Here is a 26,088-nt window from a genome sequence, read left to right on the forward strand (position 1 = left end):
GCTTCTCAAAGGACCTTAGCCCTATACAAATAGTTGGATATGCAGCTCAGGAGAACAATTCTAGGAGGATGCTCTTGGGTTCCTGAACCACCCTCTTGAGTCCATGCTCTTGAGTTCTACGCACATGCTCTTGGGGCCACAAGTGAGGCATCCTAACCATCTCATGCAAGTCTTCTCGCACTCCCCTTATGTCTTTGTCACTAACCAAGCGTGCCCAAATAGAAGCCCCCACATTCTTGAAGGGATCTAAGAGGTGATTGATTTGTAACTCACCCCAATATGGAGGCTCGTGAAATATAGACAGTCGTTTCATACTAGGAGGAGGCTCCTCACTATTAGCTCTTCTATCCCAAATCTAGTCACTTGCCTTCCTACAAACCAAACATGGAGGATGATCAAGTGGACGATATTGAGCATGACCTTCATAAACCATCTTCCTCATATGTTTGGAGTGTCATGCATTCAAATTAGGGCCATAAACAAGCCTGGCACCCTTGTGTTTTAAGTCCTACATATATGCATGCACAAATAGGTCATTAGACATGCATAGATCACACCACAATAAAGCATAAAGGTATCAATAGGCATGCACAAGCACGTATCTTTGCACTCTCCATATCCTGGATAGTCATGCATGGTCCATGTCAAAATCCCTCTTATGAAAATGTCTACGGCCCACCTCAGGGCTTTAGAAATATCAAAGACACGTACGCCCCTCCATAGGGCCCCTGTAGCTTCTCAATCAAGGGTGCTATGTACAATCCATATTTTTGGCCTTATACTTCCCCGGAACAAGTAGGGCAAGCATGGTATCACTTCTTTATTGTTACCCATGGCCAGACATTGTAGTTCACCAAGACTATGGGCCATGTCAACCAAGATGTAGAGCATAACCTGAAAGGGGTCACACCATCCATTGCAAGCCCAAGATGTAAATTTTGTGGCTTCCTCGCAAATTTTGGCCACACGTTGTCTATGTGTTCCAAGCAACACAATCTGCAAGGATCCTCAAAGTGTCATCTATGGACTGGTGTGTAGTATGCCACATCATCAGTTGCACAATGGACTTGCATCTGAACATGTGCTATATTCTGGGGATGATGGGAAAATGTCTCAAGACCTTCATTGAGATCGTCTCCCCTAGCAAGTCTTATTTGTAGCATTGTGCTTCACACTTTCAGAAATTAACCAAATTGTCATACTCATGACGAAACAAATACAATAATAAGGGCAAGTGTGGATGGTGTCATAATCTATCCTAACCATCGTCAACATCTTCTTCACTTCGTATCTAGAATTGGGCATGGTATTTGGGACAGGAAATATCTTCTAGAGTAACCTATTGCAATATGCATATCCAAGAAACCTTACTAATTAATTAAAACAATTAGGAATGAGATACTAAGATCAAGGATCCAAACAAGATTTGCACTAACCTCATCAAGGCTGAGAAACTTGTGTCTAACCATCCATACTTTGCTTGCAAATTCAAGATCGAGAGGCAAGCTCGTAGTTTTGTCATCCTTGCACCATCATACAAGCGTGTTGATGCCAAATCTTGCATCACGGTCTCATGCTCAAACATATTCTCATCCCCATCTCCCGTGGTACCTCCAAAAATAGAATTCATCATGTCCTCCATACATCCCTCATCCTCCTCTAGAGGATCATCCTCAAGATCATCTTGCTCGAGCTGTGGTAGTGGTGCGTCTTGAGAAGAAATGATGCATTAATGTGTTATATGGATATATAGCATGTATATAGGTATGCTATATAGCAATAAAATGGGATGTAATAGCAAAAACAATGAGATATATAGCATGCAAATTTTGACATCTTTGTCTGTGTGCTACATAGCATTAACTGTGCGTTGTATAGTGCACAGAATGTGCTATATAGCATACTTGGTGTGTCACAACTATGTATACCTCATACTATATGCTATATAGCTGAATCTGTGGTTTGAATAGCACAAACAGTGAGCTATATCATGCATAGTTCCACATATATGTTTGTGTGCTACATAGCACATTCTATGGGGTGTATAGTACACACAATTTGCTATATATCATTCATGGTGTGCCACAACTGTATATACTAAAATTATGAGCTATATAGTTGATCCCATGCTTGGAATAGCACAAACAGTGAGCTATATAGCATGCATAGTTCCACATCTATGTCTGTGTGCTACATAGCATATTTTGTTGATTGTACAACACACACAATGTGCTATATAGCATTCATGGTGTGCCACGACTATATATACTCAAACTGTGTGCTATATAGTTGATTTTGTGCTTGGAATAGAACAAACAGTGAGTTACATAGCATGCATACTTCCACATTTTTGTCTACATGTGCTACATAGCATATTCCATTACCCACTATCCCAAAGTCTTTGTCTCCTCTTCACTATGTTGGGCATCTTCATCTTTGTCTCCTCATTTGCCCTCTTGTCTAGAGTCCCAATTCTCATGGCACATGAAAAGAAACCCCCAATCTAGCCACAATGGCAAATTTCATGTGTTGTGTGCTATCCTTTTATGAAATTGTAGATCTTTCCAAGTACATTTTGGCAGCCATTGGATCAAGATCAAGAGGAAGAGATGATTACAAAGAATATTACTATCTCCTAAGTATATGGGAGATCTATAATTTCATGGAAGCTTGTGCTATGTGCTAGCCTTTGGTGAAATTGTAGATCTTTCCAAGTACACTTTGGTAGCCCGTGGAACAAGATCAAGAGGAAGAGAGGATTACAAAGAATATTACTATCTCTTAAGTGTACAGGAGATCTATAATTTCATGGGAGCTTGTGTTGTGTGCTATCCTTTGATGTTTAATTATAGATCTTTCCAAGTACACTTTGGCAGCCAGTGGAACAAGATGAAGAGGAAGAGAGGATTACAAAGAACATTACTATCTCCTAAGTGTATGGGAGATATCTATAATTTCATGGAAGGCTATCTATAGTGGGTTTCTTTTCATGTGCTAAAGATGTGGACTGTCATATCCTACTTAATGCTAGTTAGGACTTGAAGTATAATGAGAGGTTCTACTCTAATCTTAACACACACACACACACACACACACACACACACACGCGCGCGTGCACGCATGTGCATGCATAGACGTGCATGCACTGACACACACACACACACACACACACACACACACACACACACACACACATGCACACATGCATGTATGCATGTGGAGCACAAGTGCGTGTGTGTAATGTAACATTTATCTTGTTTACAGGCTCATGCTAATTTCATTTGTCTACTGACTTACTTTATTGCCGGATTTCTTTTTTGAAGCACATCGACAACATGCAAGATGTAATCCAACAAGTGAGTACACCATGAGTTTAAGTCATCAAGTTGTCTCACAAGATAATTCAATGCTCTATATTGCATTTTAAGTTTAATTTTTAAAATGTGGTGTTTCATAGCAAAGCAAATGAAGGTGCTGTGCTAAGTGCATATTGACAATTTAGATTTAACTCTTGAAGTGACGAGGAAGTGACCCTCACATAGTTGGAGTTTTAATGGTGCCTACATTAGTTGTGTAATCACTATCCTCCAAGTGGTGTTTTACTAAATGTATGTATTCGTCCTACAAATTCCAAAAATGGATTTTATAAATGCAAATTGTGGTTGCACATTTGGATGTTTTTAGAAGTAGTAGTTATTAATGGTTGGAGGTATAATTACTTTTGTTAAACTTATGTATAAGTCTATGAATACACAATCAATGCGCTTTTCATAAGTGACTTACATCCTCCATGGTAGATACAAGGAAAAGGATTAAGACCAACGGCACTCCAAGGATTGACACCTCTCTTGAAGACTAGTCCATTATGTGTCTATTACCTTACAATTTTACACGATACAAGTTTATTTTTAATGTGACTTGACTTCATGTTATCATTTCTTTTTCTTATGAACTCATTCTTGTTCTTCTCTTCCTCCTCATTCTTCTTCTCTTCTTATGTTTCTTCTTCTCCTTTATCATCTTGGTCATGCCTTTACCTCATTGTACCTCTCTTTCATTCTAATAGAATTTAAGTTAATGTCTTCGTGTTAAAATTCTGATGGGACTAGATGAAGTGATATTTATTGAGCCTTACTCTTTTTTAAGTGATAAAGTGAAATTTCTAATAAAACTACATGTAATGTAGCAATTCCAACTATTATCACCATATCTGCATAATCAATATATTCGTCACCACTAGACATGACATGAATGTTTATGTCATCATATTGTCAAAATAGGGGACATGTAAAGGTAATCCTTTGATGCAACTGAGAAAGAGACTATGATATGGCTTAGAAGCATGGTGAGCAAAAGGCAATGTCCATACATGTTGCAACATGAGAGAGATAGACCTTATAGTCCCTTGTTATTTCCTTGCAGCTACATTCCACCCCTTGTTATGACTATGTAAGCATGAATCAAAATCTAGAAAGTAAACTTATGTGGTACCTTACACAATAACGTCACTCTTCGATTTGCAAAAGATGGATTGAAAGTAGGAAAGATCATGAAGTAAGCTCAAAATTGAGATAGCAACAAACATCTATGTTAAATAAACAAAAGATGGCATATATTCAAAATCCTACATGCAAATGCTCATAATTTCCCAAACAACTCTTTAATTGGCTTTGTACCCCCGCTTATTGAAGCACTCTTGAAGCACATGTGTAATTTTGGATGTGAGAATAAATATAAACAAGATTATAGAATAAGGATTGTTTTAGGATTGAGGAGAGAAAATATGTAAGAGAGCTCCATCTGTGTACAAAAAAAATCCATTCAAAAGAGTTTAAGACCAAGCTAATAGATGGAGGAGCAAAAGTGTTGCACTTAAAACTAGGTAACCATATAAAACATTTAAAATAACTTAGCAATATTATCTGTTTAATTTAGCCAAAATGTTTGGAAAAAAGTATCCTTACTTCCATGTCTAGAATGTATACATCCATAATTGCATTCCTTTACAAAAAGCTTCTTTTGAGAATTGCCACTCATTGTAATATCAATCACAACATATGTGCATCCCCCCACTTGTGGATCTGAGAAAGGCTGCAAGGATGTAGGAGCAAGCAGCTACATACATTGCTCGGGGGGCGCTCTACTTAGAAACCCTATGTATTACATGTGTTCAACAGGTATTAAAAAAAACCCTCAACTAAAATTTCCCCCCTGATAAAAACACCCCTCTTTATTATGAATTAAGTGATATTTTCTAAAGTTGAATTAAAAATACCCTCATGTTATTGTAAACCTGTTAAAATTTTCCAAAAAGTTAAATTAAAATACCCCTCCTTTTGAATGCATGTGGTACAGTAAAATTTATGAGGTGAACAACCCGAGATACATTGTAGAGAATAAGTGTTTAACATAAGTCTTTCTTTTTATCTAGCAATCTCACATCAATAGAAATAGGTTTCCTAGTTCAAAAAATAAAAAACAACATTTTTAAAATAAAGGGAAAGCGATGTAACAAAGGTTTAAATATTACCTCTTGAAGGCACATCTTACGCAGATCTCCCTAATGGTGCACCCCCCTACAGGAGAGTAGATTCAGAGCAACTTCCCATAAGAGGGAATATCTCTGAATTAGTGTCTAAATTTAAAATATTTTTTTTGAAAAGTAAAAACTTGACAATGGAGTAATAAGATTGTGGGATGTGGTGTTTTGACAATAGAGAAGCCGTAAAATAGAGAATGGTGCCCTTATCAAGGTGGGTATAAGAGCGCGGCCACATGTAACACGATTTGGGGGTCTGGCGGAGAAAATCAAGGCCATATGCTTTTGAGCGCATCCCATCGAAAGTCTCCTGAACAACGGGTGCAACAATGAAATGGAGATTGCAGGCATCGATGATTTGCCTCGAAGTTAGAAAAGTGGGAGAATGGAGGGTTTGCCCACTCTTGGACCTCCAAACATCAAAAGCATCCGTTGCCACCTTTGTGCCTAGACTAGTGTGCTTGCACTACCCTGTAGAGGCTTTTGCAGGTGACCTCTCCAACTTTAAAGATTTTTTAATGAGATCACCTTTAAGGTCTTGCATTCAAAGGTAATGGTAGGTTCTCAAAAAACACCTTCCTCATAACGAATTGCCAACTGTGGGAATATTACAAAATTTGAATTTCTGTTGCATATCATTAATCCTACATTAATATGGGATTGTGTTGAGCACTATTTGCCACCTAGTTTCATTGGGAATGAATCATCATAGATTCATAGGTTTAAAATGCACCTATGATAGTTACGAGGTGATAATCATCGTAATCTGAATTTTGGTACTTTTTCTGTAACAATTACAAGTGTTATGGGTTCTTAATTTGGCGTGTTTGATCGCCATGTCATTATTCCCTCTAGTTCAAGTTTATCCCTCAACCCAACAAATATTCCTCGCGTACCGAGGTAGTGGGGTTCTAGACTAGAAAATTTCAAAGATAATTGTACTCTTGTAGTGCCCGGTTATTACCACGTCGTTTTGGTAATATACGCCGTATTGCTTCGAGAAGGGCGGGTACGCAGAATTCCGGCGGAGAATAAGCGTGTTCAGACACAGTTTAAATCAGATTTGACATCCAGCTGATCCAAGGTAAAATGCTGCAGCAGGGCCCCCTGAAGCAATTGCGTACTTAATTTAGGGCCTGCGTTTCCCATCTCAAACGGCGAAATTTTTGTGCTGTGCTCGCCTTTCAACCAACAGCATAGGACGGCACCGCCCACAATTGTGGCGCGCTGCCCCCAGATTTCCCAGTCTCCGTGGCGCCGTTATCAATTCACACTGGAGGGAGAAAGCCGGCAGAAAGAAGGAAAGGGGGAGGGAGAGAGAGATCGACACACACACACACACACACACTCACACACGAGACTTTTAGCATCTTTGGGACGCAGTTTTTTATCTATTAAGCCAGCACTTCAGTTGTGAAAGGAGAGCGAGAGAGAAAGAGAGAGACGCGATGCAGTTGTAGAATACAATATTTAGGAGCCGTTCAGTGTATGTCTTAGATAGAGAAGGAAGTCACTGTGTGCTTTTGGGCGCGCAGACCGCGCAGTGCTAGAGGGAACGGAATAATGCAGGATCACGGGCCTTAGGGGGAGAGAACGGAGACATTAGATCAAATAAAAGAGAGAGAGGAGAGAGGAGAGAGAGAGAGAGAGAGAGAGAGGAGATTAAGGCGGTTTTGATCGCAACGACAAAGCATCGCGCTTCATCAGAAACTGATAAGAATGGAGGAGCAAATTTCCAAAGTATCGATTCGGGTTCTTATTGGTGGGTGGCTGCTAGTAGTAGCTAGCAGCATGTGCTTAGCTGCGTTTGATGCAACAGCAAGCCGAAGCAGCACGTGGTGAAGGGCAGGCCACAGGACTGATGGAAGACCGTACCACCACCAAGTTGCCAACTGTGGTTTGGACCTTTGGAAGTAGGAAAGAAAAGGTGAATCATGCATGGGTGGGTGGTAGCCGATGAATGATCTATCCATTCCACTGTCGAGGGTCAAGACTCAAGAGTCAAGAGGTTCGTTAATACAGGCCACTTGAAGGTGCTGTGCATCACTCTGTCATTGACTGTTTCCGTGCCTCGTGACTCGAGGGCCGGCGCCTATGAATCCTTCGCCGTGCATGAATTGAGATCCACTGTGCTCTACGACAGAATCTAGAGCTCAGTGATGATCACTGTAAAGCCTACCTCCAGTTTGCGGATCTATCATGCGTGACTTTGAACTCGCTTTTGTTCACATTTCGATCATGCGTGACTTTGAACTCGCTTCGGTTAACAGAAAACCTCCAACAGAATTGGCACATTCATCGCGCAACAGAAATACTGCTGCATCACATTCAGGAGCCTCTCTCGCCTGAATTGCTTGATTTCCCGTCATGCCTTCTCCCAGAGTGCTTATCAGCGGTAGCTCCTCCAAACATCCATAGATTTCGCCAACACCACCGAAAATTCCATCCGCTCTCCGAATCATTCCTGCTTCCTTCACCTCTGCTTTGATTTGAGTACCCGAAACAGTAGTAGTGGTATCTATTGAGTGTGCGCGCTCGCACTCATTTCACGTCGGCCCTTCTGGACCGTCCACTCTCGCCGATACTTCAATCATCGAGCTTCCTTTCCCATCTAGTGAAGCGACTCCTCACGCACAACTCAGCAGTTCTGTCGATCGACATGACGACGCTGCAGTTCTGTGGCTGTCCTCTATATATAAGTTCCCCCTTGGCTAATTCAACGTCGACAGAAACTTCTTCCGAATGCAGCCTTTTTCGATACTCCTGCTTAAATTGCCCACAGCCAACATGAATATGGTCTCCAATCACCCAAACGGGAAAGAAAGGGAGTTCTTCTTGCCCCCACTGTCATGTGAAACTTAGCAGTGCATCGTGTTGCTCCTTTTTTTCCGTCAGTGCTCAGGACAGATCAGCAGGCTCAGGCATTCTCCAGGAGAACAGATCGCCAGGCAACCATGCCCTTAACCAGCTGCAGAAGAGAGAGAGCACAGCCCCAATCTAAGTTTGGTTCTCATATTATAATCCGAGTGATTAGGGCTGTGTTCTCTCTTTTCTGCCGCTGAGACGGGTGCTTTTCAGAACCCAGTTAGCTGAGACGCTGAGGACTGATATGGACGTAGAGTAAATATTTTCTGCTTGGCTCAATTTCATCACTTCTTTTTACGAGCTCCTCAGATCTCTATATCGGACAGATTTGATGTTGCCGTGATTCCATGGGTTTTTCTGCGTATGCCCGTTCAGGCCAGGCGTCTTACCGCGTTTTAGCTAGATGGTCTAGAGCCGCGCTGGTCAAGTTCACTTACGTCCAACTCTAACGCGTGATTGGAGCCCAAAAGCACCATTCTGCTTAGAATGTCCTCTAGACTCCTACTGCAGCTGTCTTTTGATGAAACGGCTGTGCCTTGAGTCTTTATACGGCTCTTTTATAGCATTGTTAATTTGTTAAACTGTCTATCTCTCTTGCTTTCCCGCACAGATTCAAGCTCTCAGCTCTGGTTATCGAGTCCCTGGACAATTAAATGTCGAATTGCGCAATACGGCTCGATCGTACTCGCCAGCTTTGAAACGACACATGGTACGATCTAGAGACAAATTCGCATGCAGGCGAAAAGCCGTCCTCATCCTCACTCCTGTTGCCGAGAGCTGTATCCTTCTGTGTACGACGATTTGCAATTCATCAGATAGTGCGTTCCGCAGAGATTACTAGAGTTCCCTAGACCGGTCATGCTACTCGTAATTCCATAATTCCATTAAGGAGGGCGTGGTGGGCTGTGCCATGTGGTGTCTCCACAAGAATGGGGCTACGTGGGCAGTGGCATCTCCATGAGAATGAGACATTGGGTGCCGAGGGTTACGTCGATCTTGGTATTCGTGCGCTCCGTCGTTGAGACACGAATCACCAGGGGTTGGAGAAGATGCTTGCTGACTCATTGCTCGCTTTGCCTCGTAGAACTCTGTGAAGGTTATCTGCTCTAGCAACTTTCCCTTTCATTTTGACTCATTTTCATTCATAAAAAATCAGCCGCTCATGCCAAAATACACGATGTGCTCTGGAGTTCCGATATCTGACTGTCTTTACGATTTTATTGGTAAGCTCTTGTTCTTTCTTTCATCTTTCTGGCGTTCCTTTGCCTTGATGAAACGTCCTCACATTTCTGGCGTTCCTTTGCCTTTCTTTCATCTTTCTTTTAAGCCGACCAGACCTCGACATGCTTCATCTCATCTGTACGGTAGGTATGCCGGTCCCTGAACATGTCAAATGTCTACTTTTTTGTTTTAACATGACTCGCATCGGTAGTCCTATGAGGATGCTTGGTGTTATCTCTTGTGGCGGATCGCTGCTTCAATATATACGTGATGTCCATCCGTATAAGCTGGATGCTTGTCCGAATGGGACACGGTTGCTAGATCCTTGCACTGCACGTAGGTTTGTTAGCATTGGGGAGGGCTTGACGTTGAACATTATTCAAGGTTTGGGAAGCCAATCTCTCTCTCATAAACGAGAACTCTATATCCTCTGCTTCATAATTTGTGGGGTCGATTTGCCAGCTGCTTGACATGTCAAATGTCTGCTACATGATATAGCATGTGTAGTCCTTGTTGCACTATCGTTTCGGATGAGAATGGTGTCAATTTGTGTCGGAGCACTAGTCGAACATATGCCGACTTCCTATAAGACCATATAGACAAGATGCTGAAGATACAGACTGCGGAGCGTTGCTTGAGCCTATATAGATATATGTTTGCATGTTCGTTTCTCTAGAGGCCGTGTTGATGATCATACTGAAGCCAAATTCTTTCGACTATTCAGGCCACAGCCGCTAGATGTGCCGTCCTTGGTCTAAGTCTCCTGAAAACAGCTCCAGATTGTAGTGGGCATGAAGAACCTTGATGGATGTCCAAATGGACGGGGGAACGGTCGTCGGAATAAAATGGGCATACTCCAGAATTTTCCTTCTCGCTGAGTTCATAATGGTGAACATTGTGATATATTAAGGTATCCTCCACGGCTAAGCTTCTCCCAAATCTTTAAATATAAGCATTCAGCCAGGAGTTGCAAAATGGGAGTTGCATATCAAGAGTAGGATACTCAGGGATCCTCCACAATGCCAGCATGCTTTCTAATCAAGGCTCGCTACTGGAAGGTGAACCGTTAGCCGCTTCTTAGGGAGCATTCTTTATAGTATGCATCCGTCGATACGCATCAAATCAATAAGAATGGCAGACCTGGAAAAGCCTTGTACTTTCTTGTCATGCTTGCGTTCCCTTCTTTCGTTGTAGCGTTTCTCTATTGCAGTAGATACGTTGGTTTCAGAATCTACGAGCAGTTTCTAGCTTCCCCCTAGACAAGAATTCTCTGCTAATTTGATTTAGGGAATTGGTTGGGCTTGCAGGTATATTGCATTATGGCGTGATGACTGAACGATTCAACAACCACCTTTCCTTCATCGGTAGCCGCAGCATGTGGTAAAAATACTACCTCAGAAAGAGTTCCAAATGTTTTATGCTCTCTGTGTTATAGAGTATTGACGTCGACCGTTTATTTGAGATGCGTTCAATTAGTTCGAATTACAATTTCAAACATTCAACTGGCAGAACTGGAAATGGAGTCCGCCTGATATTACATGAACTGTCGCTGCCTCATCTGTGGTTGGAGAATACTTAGTCCCAGGTAAGAATCATCTCCAGTTGAGGATATTAATATTAAAGAAGTTGGCTATTCTGTTTTTTTTTAGCATGCTTTCCTATTGAAACATGCTGAGCTCTGTCGAAACGTTCGATGGTAACTTTCCACGCGACTGCTTCGTCAGAATATCATCTTTAGAATTTTCAATTCAACAGTACCGGTCTGCGTTATCGTCTACTATGAATTTTTGCTTCTGTTTTTCTTCAATTGCTCCTGAGGCAAATAATGAGCTAGTGATCCTCTCCTAAGAAACGTCCTACACCGGTGATCTGATGCTATCATAATCTTCCTTAATGGTCCTTATGCAATGGTCTAATTTAATTTCTTTCTCAAAAGATCCTAGTTATTTGATACGTGATACTAAATAACATAGACCTTATGTCTGCATTTCTTGATTTTTGATAAAGTATTGTATTTCTTCCACTAGCTTTCCTATCCGTAATTGGTTGAAGTTTAGATTTTTTGCTCGATCTTTCGATGTTGACATGCCAAGCTCATAATGACTTGAAGATATATCTAGATTTAATTTTGATGTGCCTCTTCTGGTACTTACCTATTTGGTCAACTACATTATGAAGTTTTTCAACTTAGATTTGTGGTTTTTCAAATCCAATGCATATTTGGATTAGACATACATGTGATGAACTTTTGCATTTTTTCAAGATTACATCCCAATTGTTAAACATCTTTTTGGTTATTGAAAAGTATATCTGATTTGCTTTATTATCGTTTGAAGTTCTATTGAATACTCTTAAACTATATTGCTCCCACTTTTCATGTTTTGTCCTTCTGACTCTGAGCATAGGCTATTAAGGATATAAGAATTCTTCACATTTTATTTCTTTTTGGGAAAAATATGGGATTCTGGGTCTTCTTAGATTAATTCAAAGCTCTTTATATACTTTATCCTTGTTGTTTTAGCAAATATGGTAGTTCACATTAATGATGTTATCATAAAACTTTAATCCTTGGGCAATAGCATGGGAAACTTATGTCGAAGTTATGTCGAGAGATCTATGAGAATTGCACACCGTTGTGGACATTGAAAGAGTAGATGTCATGTCTCCCAATCAAAGAAGATATATTGATGAAATTCTTAAGCAATGTGGCATGACAAGCCTCTTAACACTCTATTGAAATAGCTCACATTATTTTTATAATTGAGAGTGAATGATGTCAAGGTGCTATGTTTTATAGGCAAGTATTGACAAACTAACTTACTTGAACATGTCTAACAAATCTAGATATGAATCAAGCAATAATCCTATATAGTCACTTCATATCTTCTCCTAATGCATGCATTTCCTAGTTGAGAGAAATGAAGTTGCCGCATTGAACTGATAGTATAAGGTTTGGCCAATTAGTATTAATATCCCTTTGCTCATTGTTTCGTCTTAATCATAAATATTAATGTGGTCATGGATTCACTCTTCTCTTGCAGTTTTTTCAATTAAAGAGTGCTCTTTGGATGATAAAATTTCACTACTCTATTAGGGAAACAATATATGATGCAGCTCATCTATGGCTCTAAGGCTTGCATCATTTGTCTCAAAAGATATATAGAATACCTTCCAATTGTAACCTATAAATTGCTAAAATCTTCATCCCCACTTGAGTAAGAGTACATACCCTTGATTTGAATCCTTTTGACTTGAAATGTACATCAATCTTTCTATGCCAAGCTCTTTGCGCTTGTGTCATACCATAAAGTGCTTTCTTGCATTCACGCATATTTTGTCCTATTTTGGTGTGCTCTTTCTTTCTCCTTAAAACCAAGTGGCTATTATATGTAGACCTCTTCTCATAGAGTGTATTGAGAAATTTTAACTTCGCATCCATCTTATGAACATATTAGTCCAATTTGTTTGCAATTGATGATAGCTTCTAATTGCCTTCACCCTTAAGATTGTTAAAAAGTTTTTGCTTGAGTTCTGTCCTCCTTTAGAGATGAACACTGAACATATCAAGGTACAGAAGATTGCATTGAGCTAGCTATGTGTACAGGGTCTTGTTTACTACCATGCTTACTTGGATGTCATGTACTAATGCAAGGTAGATCTCTCTGATGATACTTAGCATGCAATGCATTGAGTTGCCTCCATGATCCTATAGAGTCTTTTTGATGAAGGGGTGCCATGTTGAGAAACCCTAGATATGATGTGCATTCAAAGGGCATTTTGTTTGTAAATTCTGCATGGATAAAATATTTATTTTCTTCTACAAATTTTTAATTTCTTTTCAAAATTCAACAAGAAAATGCCTCATGTATATATTTCTATAAATTATTTAACTTTTTGAATTAGAAAACCACTCCATTTGAACCCATGTGGCATACTTATATATATCTAGGTGAACCCGCTTGGCTTTTCAATTACCAGTTCTCTTTAGATGTCCTGGCTAATTTAACTTATCTCCAACATTTACTCTTTTGTCTCTTTTGCTCCAAGACATGTTGTGATTTGCTTGTGGGGAGCCCCTTACTCCTATCATTAGCTTGGGTGAGTTGGGCTTGCTTAGCTACAAGCCTAGCCGATGGTGCTTTGGATGTAGCCTCATTTAACAATGAGGTTGCGAAGCTTTGTTTCTAATTCTTGCATGCACGAAGAGTCTTAATGAAATCCTTGTAAGTCTTTTTAAACTACCTAGAATAATGAAGGCCATCAAACTTAGATTTCACTTGAGTTTATCTTCTTCAAATCCTAGCTATAAGTGCCACACCTTAAGAAGAAAGAGAGGGGTTGTAAAGCATAGGGATGCTTTCACACCATGCAATAAGAGGGGAGAAACCATACCACAACAAATGAAGCAATAGTGTCGATTCTACTTTAGAAGCTAAGCTTTTAATACAAAAGATAATGGTTGATGGCCATAGCCTCCTTTGGACCACCCTACCCACTCACTATTATATGTACCTAATATTACGTCAAATGCTTTAGAAAATGGTAATCATTGTGTTCTTTTTGTCACTAGTGAGGCTACTTTAGCAGTTTTGGATTAAATGTTTGCTTCCATTGTAGACCTCAAACTCCAAATAGACGGTCGCTTTATATGATGCTCATCAATGGATCACATAGTTTGGATCTTAAGCATCTTCCATCTTATCCACACACACTTACACATTAAGAGTTCGGAAACATAAGAAGGAAACATAGCTATGGAAGTAAAGGTCATTGGGATAATCTTTCCCCATTGTAAGGTTACAAATAGTTGCCCATGAAGTCTACTTAAACTTCATATAGAAGCTCTCTGAAGCTAGTGTTTGAGACATTGATTCCTATATTTGGCTTGAGATGACGTGCAAATCCATGTGAGTACTTAGAGGGCTAAAAGGGGAGGATTTGAGCGCTTAAAGGGGCTAAAATTGAAGCTCATAGAAGATTTCTGTTTGTTTTTAGGTGAATGTATCAAATTTGAAAGCTGCTATTCGTATTCCTAGCTGTAATTATGTGTTGCTAAGGACAAGTTTGACTTTAGGATTCAAAAACACTTCTTTGCTTTGCACGAGATTCGTCTTTGGTACTTAAAGCTCAAAGGGCTAGATAAAGAATCCAACGTTCATTTGGAATGTCCAGCTTATTTGCTATCTTCATGAAATATTGTGCATGTGGCTCTTTTATTGTGACACAGTAGCACATACAGTATTATTCTAGCTATTCTCAATTTCAATTAAACCCAAACCATATTAGATGGTGGCAGGAAAATAGTATTTATGTTGCAAAGCATGTAGCATGGGGGATTTTATTTAAACCCACTCGGTTGCCTTAAAAATCAATCCTTGCAAATCACAAGGCTTGATTTGATTAGGCTTAGTGCACATGAGGGAGAGAATGCACCACTGGTTGCTCCCAAAGCTGAAATCCAATGCGACTCTAGAACTCAAGTTGGCACCTCCACTTTTTGAGGGTGCAGATTTGAGCATTTGTGCTCATCTCCAACCAATCAATGCTTGACATCTGTCGCTGACCATTGTCGTGATTGCTCTTCCAACAATCTAACGCTGACAAGAAGCTCTGTTTAGCCAATGAAAATTGGCCAGCTATGAACTCTGTATCACTGCAGCTCACACATAGATTCTTGCAGGTACATTAGATGGTCCCAGACTTCATTAAAGACTACAAACATTTGGTTCACACGAGAAGTGGACTTTGGGGATCAAACTCGCACCAAACTTCAAAGGTGCACAAAACACCTTGTGTGCACTAACTCTTATACTATGTGTAAGCTGATGGTGATAATTGTTGACATGGAGTCTCTCTGCAGCTACTCCTTCGATGTCTGTCGTATGATGCATCCTAGGTTTATGTTTCCCTTCATTCGAGAGTATATATGCTAGGTAGATTATAATCTAGTTGATTTGCTTTGTAGATTCACATGGCAGTCTTGCTTATTGTAGCTTCTCTTTTTTTGTAGCATTTCCAATTATCAGCGCCAACTTTTCAAGCTAAATTCCCAGTTTGTGCAACATACTAAGTCATGAATGTGGATATCTTAATCTAATTTTCATGGTAGTGATAGAAGATCTGTTAGCTTGATTCTGATTTGATAGCTTTAGCAAAACTTCACGACACCGTAGTATACGTTCAGCGGCCAGAGTGCAACTTGTGTTATATCATGAATAGACATAGGACTGGCGGTCATCACCTCAGGGGGAAAACTCAAACCTTAATTTTCATAGATTCCTCGTTCCATAGGGCCTCTTAAGTGTTCCAAATATAAAACCAATTGAAGTAGAGTTCCTTCATTGTAGCCACGAGGGATACAACATCCTTCAATAGCCCTTTTATCCACAAGGTGGAGTATATATAAGGGCTCCCCCTTGATGAGGAGCCTCTTTAGAGTGTGACAACGGCGGCTATGTAGTAGACTTATTCAAGCCAGCTCATCATGCTGGGAGGAGCTCGTCAGCCACTTATCTAGCATCTAGAGGTCTGGGATGTGGAGGGACGTATGTTAGGACAGAGGATGCACATCTGTTGGGCTTAGTGGGATAGTGGCCCAACGAGGTCGTTTGAAGCCTGGAGATGGATTCCACGCGAGGAGACGGCCAAGACATAGGCGCTTGCTCATTTGAGAGGGACATGCATGAGGATGAAAAAGATCGATGCAGCGATATCGGCCTCTTGGTGGGAGGGCCTACTATTGCCCTGGACTCCACACTGCTGGGATGGGCAGTACTTGCGGTCTAGGGTAACCCTTAGGGTTTGCTTCTATAATGAAACTCTCCTTTCTTTCCATCGTTGCTCTATAGGGTTGGACCAGGCGGTCAACTATGGTAGACTCGGAGAATGATGGTAGGAGTGTGAGTGACTTGTTGGGGCTAGAGTAGCAACAGATCAAAGTAGTAGGCCATCCAAGTAAGGCCTAGCACCTTGACACGGTCACAGTACTCTCGCGTCCAGAGAGACAACTGTGGCTGGGAGGGTTGGACTCTTTGTGATTAGTAGTGGGATCAAGGGGAGTGGTTTTGGATGGTGCGGGTAGGAGAGTTAGATAAAGTGGAGGAGGTGCCTTTCTTCTCTTACATGACGTGCATCGTTCAACGAATTCAACTAGAGGCCACAACTTGGACCCCATCAAGGGAGAGACACTAGGTAGAGCATGAGATTCCTATGAAGGTCATCTCACGTTTTTGACCTTGTCTCTGTACCAGCCTGAAGATCTCCAACTTTTTATGTTAATGGCTCATGGAGGATTGTCTGTCAGCCCTTGGCTAGAGCAGATGCGAGTTGACGCATGTGCGTTTATTGTTTAGGGCATGGAGATGATCACCGATTGCCTATGGGGTTATGTAGTGGCACATATGATCTGGCGTATAGCCTTTCGAATAGTGGCCAGTACTCAACAGATGCAAAGGGACTTCACTTGGGGAATGGTACCATGCATGGCTCATAGAGGCCGGGCATGCCTTTCCCATTGACCCAGTATCGCCAGCTAATAGGATCCATGGCCAGCAAGCCTTCTAGATAGAGGCCTATGATGCATTACCACCTTCCGGTTCCCGCCCCTCATTCTCACTAGGGGACAATGTTTGGGAGACTGTGGTCAGCATTACCGCCTTGAACATTTGGGTTACTAGGTGCAATCAAGTGATGCGGGGACAGACGAAGAATCCAACGGCCACCTTAATGGCCATTTGGTCGAACATCATCTTGACGCTGCATGCTACTAGGAGTGCGACATTCCTAGTTTGAGAGGGACCGTCGAAAGGTGGGACCGCTTCTAGAAGGCTTGGCCTGTAGGGATCTTTTACACTTTCTCCGTTGGTGACATCCATTGGATGCATAGACCACCTCTGTGGCTATTAGCCCGTGTTCTTGAGGCAACCTAGGCAGTGAGCCAGTGCCTTAGAAACAGGTTGTGTTTTCTAAACAGCCCTGCATTGTATTTACCATTTTTTAGTCCCTCTATGCAGGCTAGAAGCAAGTTTTTTTTTTCAAAGCATTAATAGAAATTTTCTTTTATCTGGTAAAAAGAAAAAGCTTTCCTGGGAGATTATCCTCTTCATGCCGCTTTCTTGCAAATTGTCCAACCTTTTACCATGCTGCCATCAGCATCATGCCGCTCTCTTTCACTTGGTACAACCTTTTACTTGACTGCCACCAGCATGATGTTGCATTTCGCGAGGAGCAAGAGGATGATCCTTCAACGTGTAGGCAAAGGTTGGGGGGAGGTATTTCACCACTTGCAGTTTTTAGTGGAAACGCTGACTGCTAGTCTACCGCCAGAAGTCTGTTTTTTCTAGCAAATTTCTGCAACCACATTCTATCCCCAATGGCAAATTCTTATACCATGCTACCCAGGGGTACTATGCCAATTTTTTGCAATAGAAAGAAATTACAATTTACGCTTTCATAAGGACAATACATTCTTATTTGGTCTCCACCTATGATGGTAGGTAATGGTTACGCTTTCCTCTTGAACAAAAACCATGAAATGCCCTTGGGCTGTTGCAGTCCAAAGGAAGATTGAGGTACTCAACACGGTTCACAAGTCATACTTGGTTAAGGGCTCTTTCACAGTGTGCTTACTTAAATACTCAACCTTTGCCTTCTCAATTAGTCTTCAAACTTCAAAAGAGTATGTCACAGATGTAAATGAGGACAGTGAGATCTCATCTCACGCGGTGACGCCTGTGGTGTCTGATTCTCAGAAGGAAGTTTGTGTTTTGCTGGATCGAGTAAAGCCTCAGACAACCTGGTGGTTACGATGTTCCTTTTTATCTCTGTTGCCTCTCCTTTCAATAAAAAGTATCACCGGGTTCCAAGGTTCTGAGGGAAACATAAGATGAGGCTCGCCATACTTCGGTTGCGAATTGAGATAGGGGGTGGCGTTGTGCTTCGAAACAAACTGATGCTACACATGGAAGCACTACCCAGCAATAGAAAACTTGGACAGAGACCAAAGTCTTGAGTCAGCCAAACTGTATTGCTCGCCTTGAACTTTAATCGCATATCAAGATTGTTGTGGAGCCGAAACAAGGTCAAACAGTGAAAAGATCTACCACAGCACCTCCTGACCATATCTGTAGTTACATAATCTAGTTCTTTGAATAAATGTCTTTTCCTGCGTTCATATTGGGTAGTTATTGATATCGCCTGCTCAATGCCAAGTCATTGAAGAAAACGAGGATCTGCTTCTTCAAGGGATCTACTGAGAAGTATACTGGAGTTCTGCATGGGTTGGGTGTTGACAATGGGTGACTAGGATGCACTAGTTGGTCTGAACTATGCTCATTGTAGTAGATCACTCTTTGAAAGTCTCTTTTGGAGTTCTAAGAGTTACTTAGCATCAATAATTCCTTTGTGTGGATGCTGGGATTTGGTTGAAGTATATGGTGTTCAGGAGGTTACATGAAAGATATATATAAATATATAATATATAAATATACAAGTATATATATATATGTAGAGAGAGAGAGAGAGATAGAGAGAGAGAGAGAGAGAGAGAGAGAGAGAGGGAAGCGGGGGGGGCAGAGGGAGGGAGGGAGGGAGAGAGAACTAGAAGTAGAATTTATTATCATCCCTGGGGGGCCAAAAATGACCCATGAGAGAGAGAGAGAGAGAGAGAGAGAGAAGAGTTGTATTAATGTCTTTAGGAGGCCTCACGAGCCTATCAGAGAGAGAGAGAGAGAGAGAAGAGTTGTAGTAGTATCTTCTGGAGGCCTCATGGGCCTATAAGACAAAGTACAATCAATAGAGTAACACATACAAGCCACCATGGGTTGAAGTGAAGGGCTCACTAAGGCCCCTGCTAAGTGCTAGCTAAGCTAATAATCTTAACAACTCAAATCTAGAAAAGGAACACAATCTCTAAGGCTCTCAAGAGGTGCTAGTAGGTTACGTGAAAGTTCTGAGGACATCCAAGAGTCGTGGTATCGCTCCTATAACACAAAGATGTCATGTGTCTATAGTTGTCGAGCTATCTCTCGCTGTGGGTGGGGGCGTGGTCTTCGAGATCTCTCTATGCAGTGAGCAACATCAAGGGTGACACCTCGTCTCGGTTGGTCTCCACTAAGTAGAGCAGAAATGGGGTAGACTTCTATCTTGCATGCTCTGACCATCCTCTGTGGTTCTTGCTCTATTGCTCTGGGTCGTCTCTGCCCGCTGATCCATGCTGCCCTCATGTAAGCTATCTGCTCATCCTCTACTCTGATGTGCTTGTTGGCTCGATGGCATAAAAATAACTAACGTGTCTATTCGCCCAATCAAGGCCCTCTAGCATTTTCCATTTTTGCTGTATTATCTAATGGAGCAGAGTCTCCTTGTGTCATTGCATCTCCATCAGAAAGAAGCCAATACACACTTGGTGATAGTGTCCCTCCTGAAAGAAGCAATGATAGTAACGTTGGATGTCATAATAAGTAGGGCAAACACATAGGAAGCTGTGCTCCTCTGTCTCCACTACTGCTAGTGTGCAGAGAGAGAGAGAGAGAGAGAGAGATGGTCCCAAAGATTATCATATTTTCAACTCTCATAGGCTTATATAGTTGAGGCCTTAGGTAGCTAGGGTGAGCTACTATAGCTTCGACACTCTCGCTTAAACTAAGATCTATAGTTACACATGAAAAAACCCTTGGGTAGTAGAAGGGAAAAAACTAATCCTCTGTACATATCTATGATAGAAGCACTTTTACAATGATGGTGATAGACTATGGTAATAGACTAAGGGTTCCAAGAACTTGAACAATGCCATGTGTTGTATAATGTGCATAGGGTTATGTGTAACAAGCTATCTATAGTGTAGTTTGTTGCATATTTCATGCAAATAAAAGAACTCCAAATTCATCTTGTAGGGTGGGGAACTGAGCTCTCACTGAGCTTCTTTGTAAGTATAACAATTGTCACATGATCCATTGTACAATATTCAACCATGATGGACCCTTTCTTGACTTCAAATAATGGACACCAATATGTTTAATTATTTTCTATGTTCAACATAATCTTTAGTAAGTCCAATAACACTCTGATTATCACATTTGAGAGAAGTACTTAAGGGTGGACAATGATCAATATCTAAAATGACTTGTCATAGCCAAATTAGCTTTTGTGTTGCTAGTGAAGCCACTACATATTCTACTTCACTGCTTGATACAACAATGCAATGTTGTTTCTAGCTCATCTAGGAAACAAGACATCCATTAATGACTAAGTATTTGTCACTTGTAGATTGGATGGAAGAATGAGAGCTGGTCAAATTAGTGTCAAAGTAGCTAACCATAGTAAGAGACAAAAATAGTTGTCATCAATAAAGAAGACCATAATCTTTAGTGCCCTCCAAGTATGTCATGCCACATATTTAAAGCAATAAATTGTAAGTGACCAACCAAGTTTGCAAATAGAAAGTTGTCCTCCAATGAAAGATTGTACTTGGAGGGTTCACTTTTTGTAGAGGGCTGATTTTTGGTGGAATGTGTATTGAGTGGAGTACATGCAAAATGTGCATCTATCAAGTCAAACTGTCAAGAGCATATGTAAGAAACTTTGTTTGCCAAAGTGAATTTTAAAGTGAAATTTAATGTCAAGACAAGAGTATATTTCACTAATTTTTAACATCTCAAAAGATGAAGACAAGATCTTCTTACAGTGTATAAGGAAGTCAGATTATTTGCATCCAAGATACTATCATCACATATCAGGAAATGATGATAAATATATGATGTTACCGTTTTATGTATGATTTTTGTTCAGAGAAGTATAAAAGAAACCCATGTGACTGAAGAGAAGAATTGATCTTGTGATACCAAGCATGCAAAGCTTGTTTTAATTCATAGATACCTCAATGAAGACGTAAACCAAGTGTCCTCTTCATGGATAGTAAATAAGTACAATGTTTGCCATAATGAGGATATCAATTTGAACTCGTAGAAAGTTTTGAAAGATCTCTAGTATTATAATAGCATGAACAAATGCGATTCACTCCAAATTGATGAGGGCCAATTATAGGAAAACACTATTTGCGAATCAATCAAAGGATGAGGACTCTCCTATAGAAATGTGTAGGCATAATGGTATGCATACAAAGCCTCCAATGGACTGTGATCTCTCCCTTCCTTATGGACTATGAGATGCTTATAAGAGATCGTCAGGACATGGAGAAAAAATTGGAGCAATACCTAGAAGAAAGCTCCAATATAAATAATCTTTTTAGTAACAAACACATGCATACCATTGTTGCTTGCTTAGGGGGTGCACTACTAAGAAACTGTATGCATTATGTGCATTCAAGGAGTATTTCAAAGACTATTCACCTCCCATAATGAAGTTACCCCCATTTATTAATGAGCATATTTTTTCTAAGACCCCTCCTATCATTGTAATCCTGCTAAAGTTTTTCTTAAAGTTGAATTAAAAAGCCCCTATTCTTGAACACATGTGGTACACTGACATTTTGTGAGGTGAACCACCCTACCAAATCTACAATTTAATTTACTATACTAAAGCTTGAAGGGAAGTACTGATGCACATATGATTGATGGTTGTAGAACCGACACCTGTATAGTTGAAAGATGAGAACCTCAAAGAGTACATACATAAGCATCACATGTACAATGAGCATACTTTGATAAGTATTAGCACATATATGACTGATCAACATTTGCACATAATGTGTATATATAGCCAGTGTGATTGTGTAACAAACACACGTATGATTGGAATGAGCACATCACAATAAGCATGTAAGCTATCAATACAAGACGATCATATTAGTAGCATATACTTCCCTAACAAATGTGTGATTTTAGTAGTTGTACACTTGATTGAAGAACATTATTAGCGCATATATGACTGAATCACCTTGCGCATATGTTGGCCAGTGGCACACACTTCTACATAAGATGTAGTTTGCACAATGAGGTTTGCTGAAAATATAAGTTACCATAGAAAGCATGATGAGGTGGCTAAGAATGTAAGTTCATCCATCGTGCTTTCAATTCAAACATCTTGAAACAATCCATACCGAAGTCACTATTGGGATAATCAATAATGACAATCTTGTGCGAACATATACTCAATTGCATAACATAATTTATGTCAAATATTTATTGCGTATGCAAAGTTGCATAACATCATCAATCCTTAATGTGCAATGATGAAATTCTGCACTACAATAACTACATATGCTTGGTGATCCATAATGTAATCAACATGAAGCTTAACCACGTACACAAGGCAGCATATGTGTTGAGAGGAAGAGAAAGAGGAGAGACGGATACAAGAGTTGTGTTGAGAGGAAGAGAAAGAGGAGAGACACTGACACAAGAGTTGCTCCCAAGAAAGTGATTCTATTCATAGATCATAGGCATATATATAGTTGAGGACTAGGCTGAGTTAGGGCAAGCTATATAGAGCTCTAATACCCCCACTCAAACTAGGCCCTCTAGCTATGGATGAAAAAACCCTTGGGGAGTACAAGGGAAAAACCCGAGCCACTATATATATCTATGTGAAAATATATATATAAGGATGGCCATATGCCAATTTGAATGATACAATGTAATGCTGGATGATACAGTGCAAATTGCATGTGGATAGTACAAGGGCATAAGACAAGCACTTGTCCATAGTATAGTGCAAAGTATAGGCACTATGTTTGGTGCATGATACAGTGCAAAGTATGGAAAAATAAAAAAATATTCCTGGAAATCTCAACTTGTTTGACATAGTGATGATGCATAATCAGGGCTTGAGATCTTAAAGTTCAATGTTTGAGCTCTTCATCTGAATAGTAGAGCTTGTTGTCTCCAAGTTCAATCTGGTCAAACCTCCTCAAACCTTTATAATCATGTCTTCATGTTTTGCACAATTCATCCACATAAAATGACCGATTTCATGCAGTGTATATGAACACAACATATATTCAAGTGTATGTTTCTATATTGTACCAAGGATGAATGTATGAGGAAATTGCTTCAGTCACTCCAAAGATGAGTATGGAGGGGCAATTTGACCAGAAAGCCAAGGCTGAAATGTCTCTTGGGTAGTGTAAGAAAGCCATAGCAACGCAACAGAAAGGTCCATAATGATCCTACACATCAAGAACCAATAATCTAGAAACACAACGAGCAATCGAACATCCAAAATAATTGAACAATTGAGCATCCCAAAAGTATCAAACAACTGGATAGCCGAAAGTACTGAAGAGCAAAAAATACGAGCCCATAATGATCTTGCAAATCAAGAATCAATAATCTAGAAACACAACGAGCATCCAGACATCTAAAAGTATTGAGAACAATTGAGCATCCTAGAAGTACCGAACAATTGGGCCGCCGGAAGTATCGAACAACCGAAAATACAAACAATTGGGCATCCCAGAAGTACCAAACAACTAAGCAGCCAGAAGTATCAAACAACCAAAAATACAACGAGAATAAGCCACACACATATGACAAGAGGAAAGCTTGCGTGGATTAGGCACAGCTTACATAATCATAGTGGGAATGAAATAACAACCTCTTTGCATCCGAAAGTACCAAACCATCGGAAAGACGAGCATCCAAGATTACAAAGAACATCCAGAAGTACCCAAGAAAATGGGCATCCAGGAACGGTGATCACGTCCAAACAAGTACTCAACACTAATGTGTATTCACATCTAAACAAGTACTTAATAAATAATCCATATGTACCATGTCCAAAGGAGTACTCAAGAAGTAATCATATGTATTCATTTGAAAGACGTTGAACCTTGCCACATGCCCTAAATAGAAAAGAAACATTGAAAGAAGACATGTTAGAATGTTAGCAATGTAAAACGTTCGGTGAGTCCTTTTCTGTCATATGATGGATCAACTTATGAAAGTGAAGCTAGTGTTGAATACGTGATGAGCAAGTCAAGCAATGTATTAGCTTGTAAGAGAGAAAGAAATATTAGATCATCATTTTCTTTTGCATATTAGGCATACCTACATGATATTTAGCCTACTCCAGACCAAATACAATGGATGGCCTATAGGCATGCTTGATTAATTAACAAAGATGAAAGAGAACTTTTTTTCAAAATCATAAGATAATCGAAAGTAACTCTCACCTTCAAAATAACATAAAACATTTAGGAAATCAAAAGTAAATGATAAGATAATCGAAGAAAATCTAGCCTTCAAAACAATACAAAATATTTTGGAAGCTCCTTTGAATTGGTCAACTCATGCTAAAAGTAAAGCTTGATATAGAATATTTGGCAAGTCTATTTAATCGAGATTTATGAAAACTTGAAGCTGTAGCTAAACTTGCTAGCAAAACATAATAATACATGTATTATCATTGTGAATAAAGCACCAAGCATATGAATGTAGTGAAATACAAATAACATAACCTTTCAAGTAGAATATCAAGAACAAGGCATTGTACCAAACTACGATGATATCATGGTTCCCAATCATGTACAACATTAAAGAAAGTTGGTTTATCTTTATACCAACAGGCAATGAAACACTCCAACACATAGATATATGTCATAGTGATTGCTGAAAAACAATCAAGTTTTGTGAGGCACTCGAGTATAGATATTGACAGAGCTCTTTGGTTGAAGGACACTCTATGAATGTTGAGTAGCAAAGCACTTACACAAAGACTTAGCAAGCGATGAACTAAATAAGAAATGGGTCAGTAAAGGATGCACTAAATAAAAACTAGCTTAATATACGTGAAGCATCATTGGCTTTTACTTTTGCAAAAGCAGCATGAAACTACAAGTGATGAAGCACTAAACTCTTGTTTTCACTGATGACCTAAGAGAAATAAAAAATTGCTTTTATATGATAGATAATCTTTCGTCCAAATTATTTTCTCAATCAACTTTTTGGTTTGTTGAACTCATATAATTATCAGTGCAAAAGCATGTAGAGTGGGCTACTTTACTCTTAATATCAAGATTGACTTGGCATCGATTAGATAAGATCTTGATCCCTAAAGATTGACTACGCTTACAATAATGACCTTGGATTGAGACTCTACTTGGCATCAATTAGATAAGATCTTGATCCCTAAAGATTGACTACGCTTATAACGACCCTATGCTCTTGGCTTTTATGGATATGACCGATGGGTGTTGGGTCTCCTCTTCATCTAAATTTTATGGAGTCCTATAGCTAAAGAAGTCTGCTTTATGTGATTGAGCATCTTATTTCTTCATGTGGGAATGTAAAAGCATGATATGCCAGTTTGTTAAATCCAAGGGAACACAAATACTAAGTGCAAGATGGTGTGATCAACTAGTGGAGACTGAAGTAGGAGGGCGACACCGTATCAGGAAGCTTCTTATAATTAAGTATATATATATATATATAAAATTGCTTTTGCTTTTGCTTCAAATATTGTTGAATCTATGAAAGCATGAACCTTTTCTATCCTCATGTCCTACA

The 26,088-nt window shown here is 39.9% G+C and overlaps 1 long non-coding RNA gene across 1 annotated transcript; it reads left to right on the top strand.

Moving 5' to 3' along the window:
* The first annotated feature begins 10,337 nt into the window (after positions 1-10,337).
* On the top strand, positions 10,338-11,887 carry LOC147881464 (uncharacterized). The gene is made up of 3 exons (XR_015543987.1): positions 10,338-10,535; positions 10,933-11,005; positions 11,135-11,887. It is a non-coding gene; the product is annotated as an uncharacterized LOC147881464 (long non-coding RNA).
* The last annotated feature ends 14,201 nt before the right edge of the window (positions 11,888-26,088 follow it).

Source organism: Dipteris shenzhenensis, chromosome 31, assembly GCF_047967505.1.
Source record: "Dipteris shenzhenensis isolate YYH24624 ecotype China chromosome 31, Dip_SZ_1.0, whole genome shotgun sequence".
NCBI classification, from domain to species: domain Eukaryota; kingdom Viridiplantae; phylum Streptophyta; class Polypodiopsida; order Gleicheniales; family Dipteridaceae; genus Dipteris; species Dipteris shenzhenensis.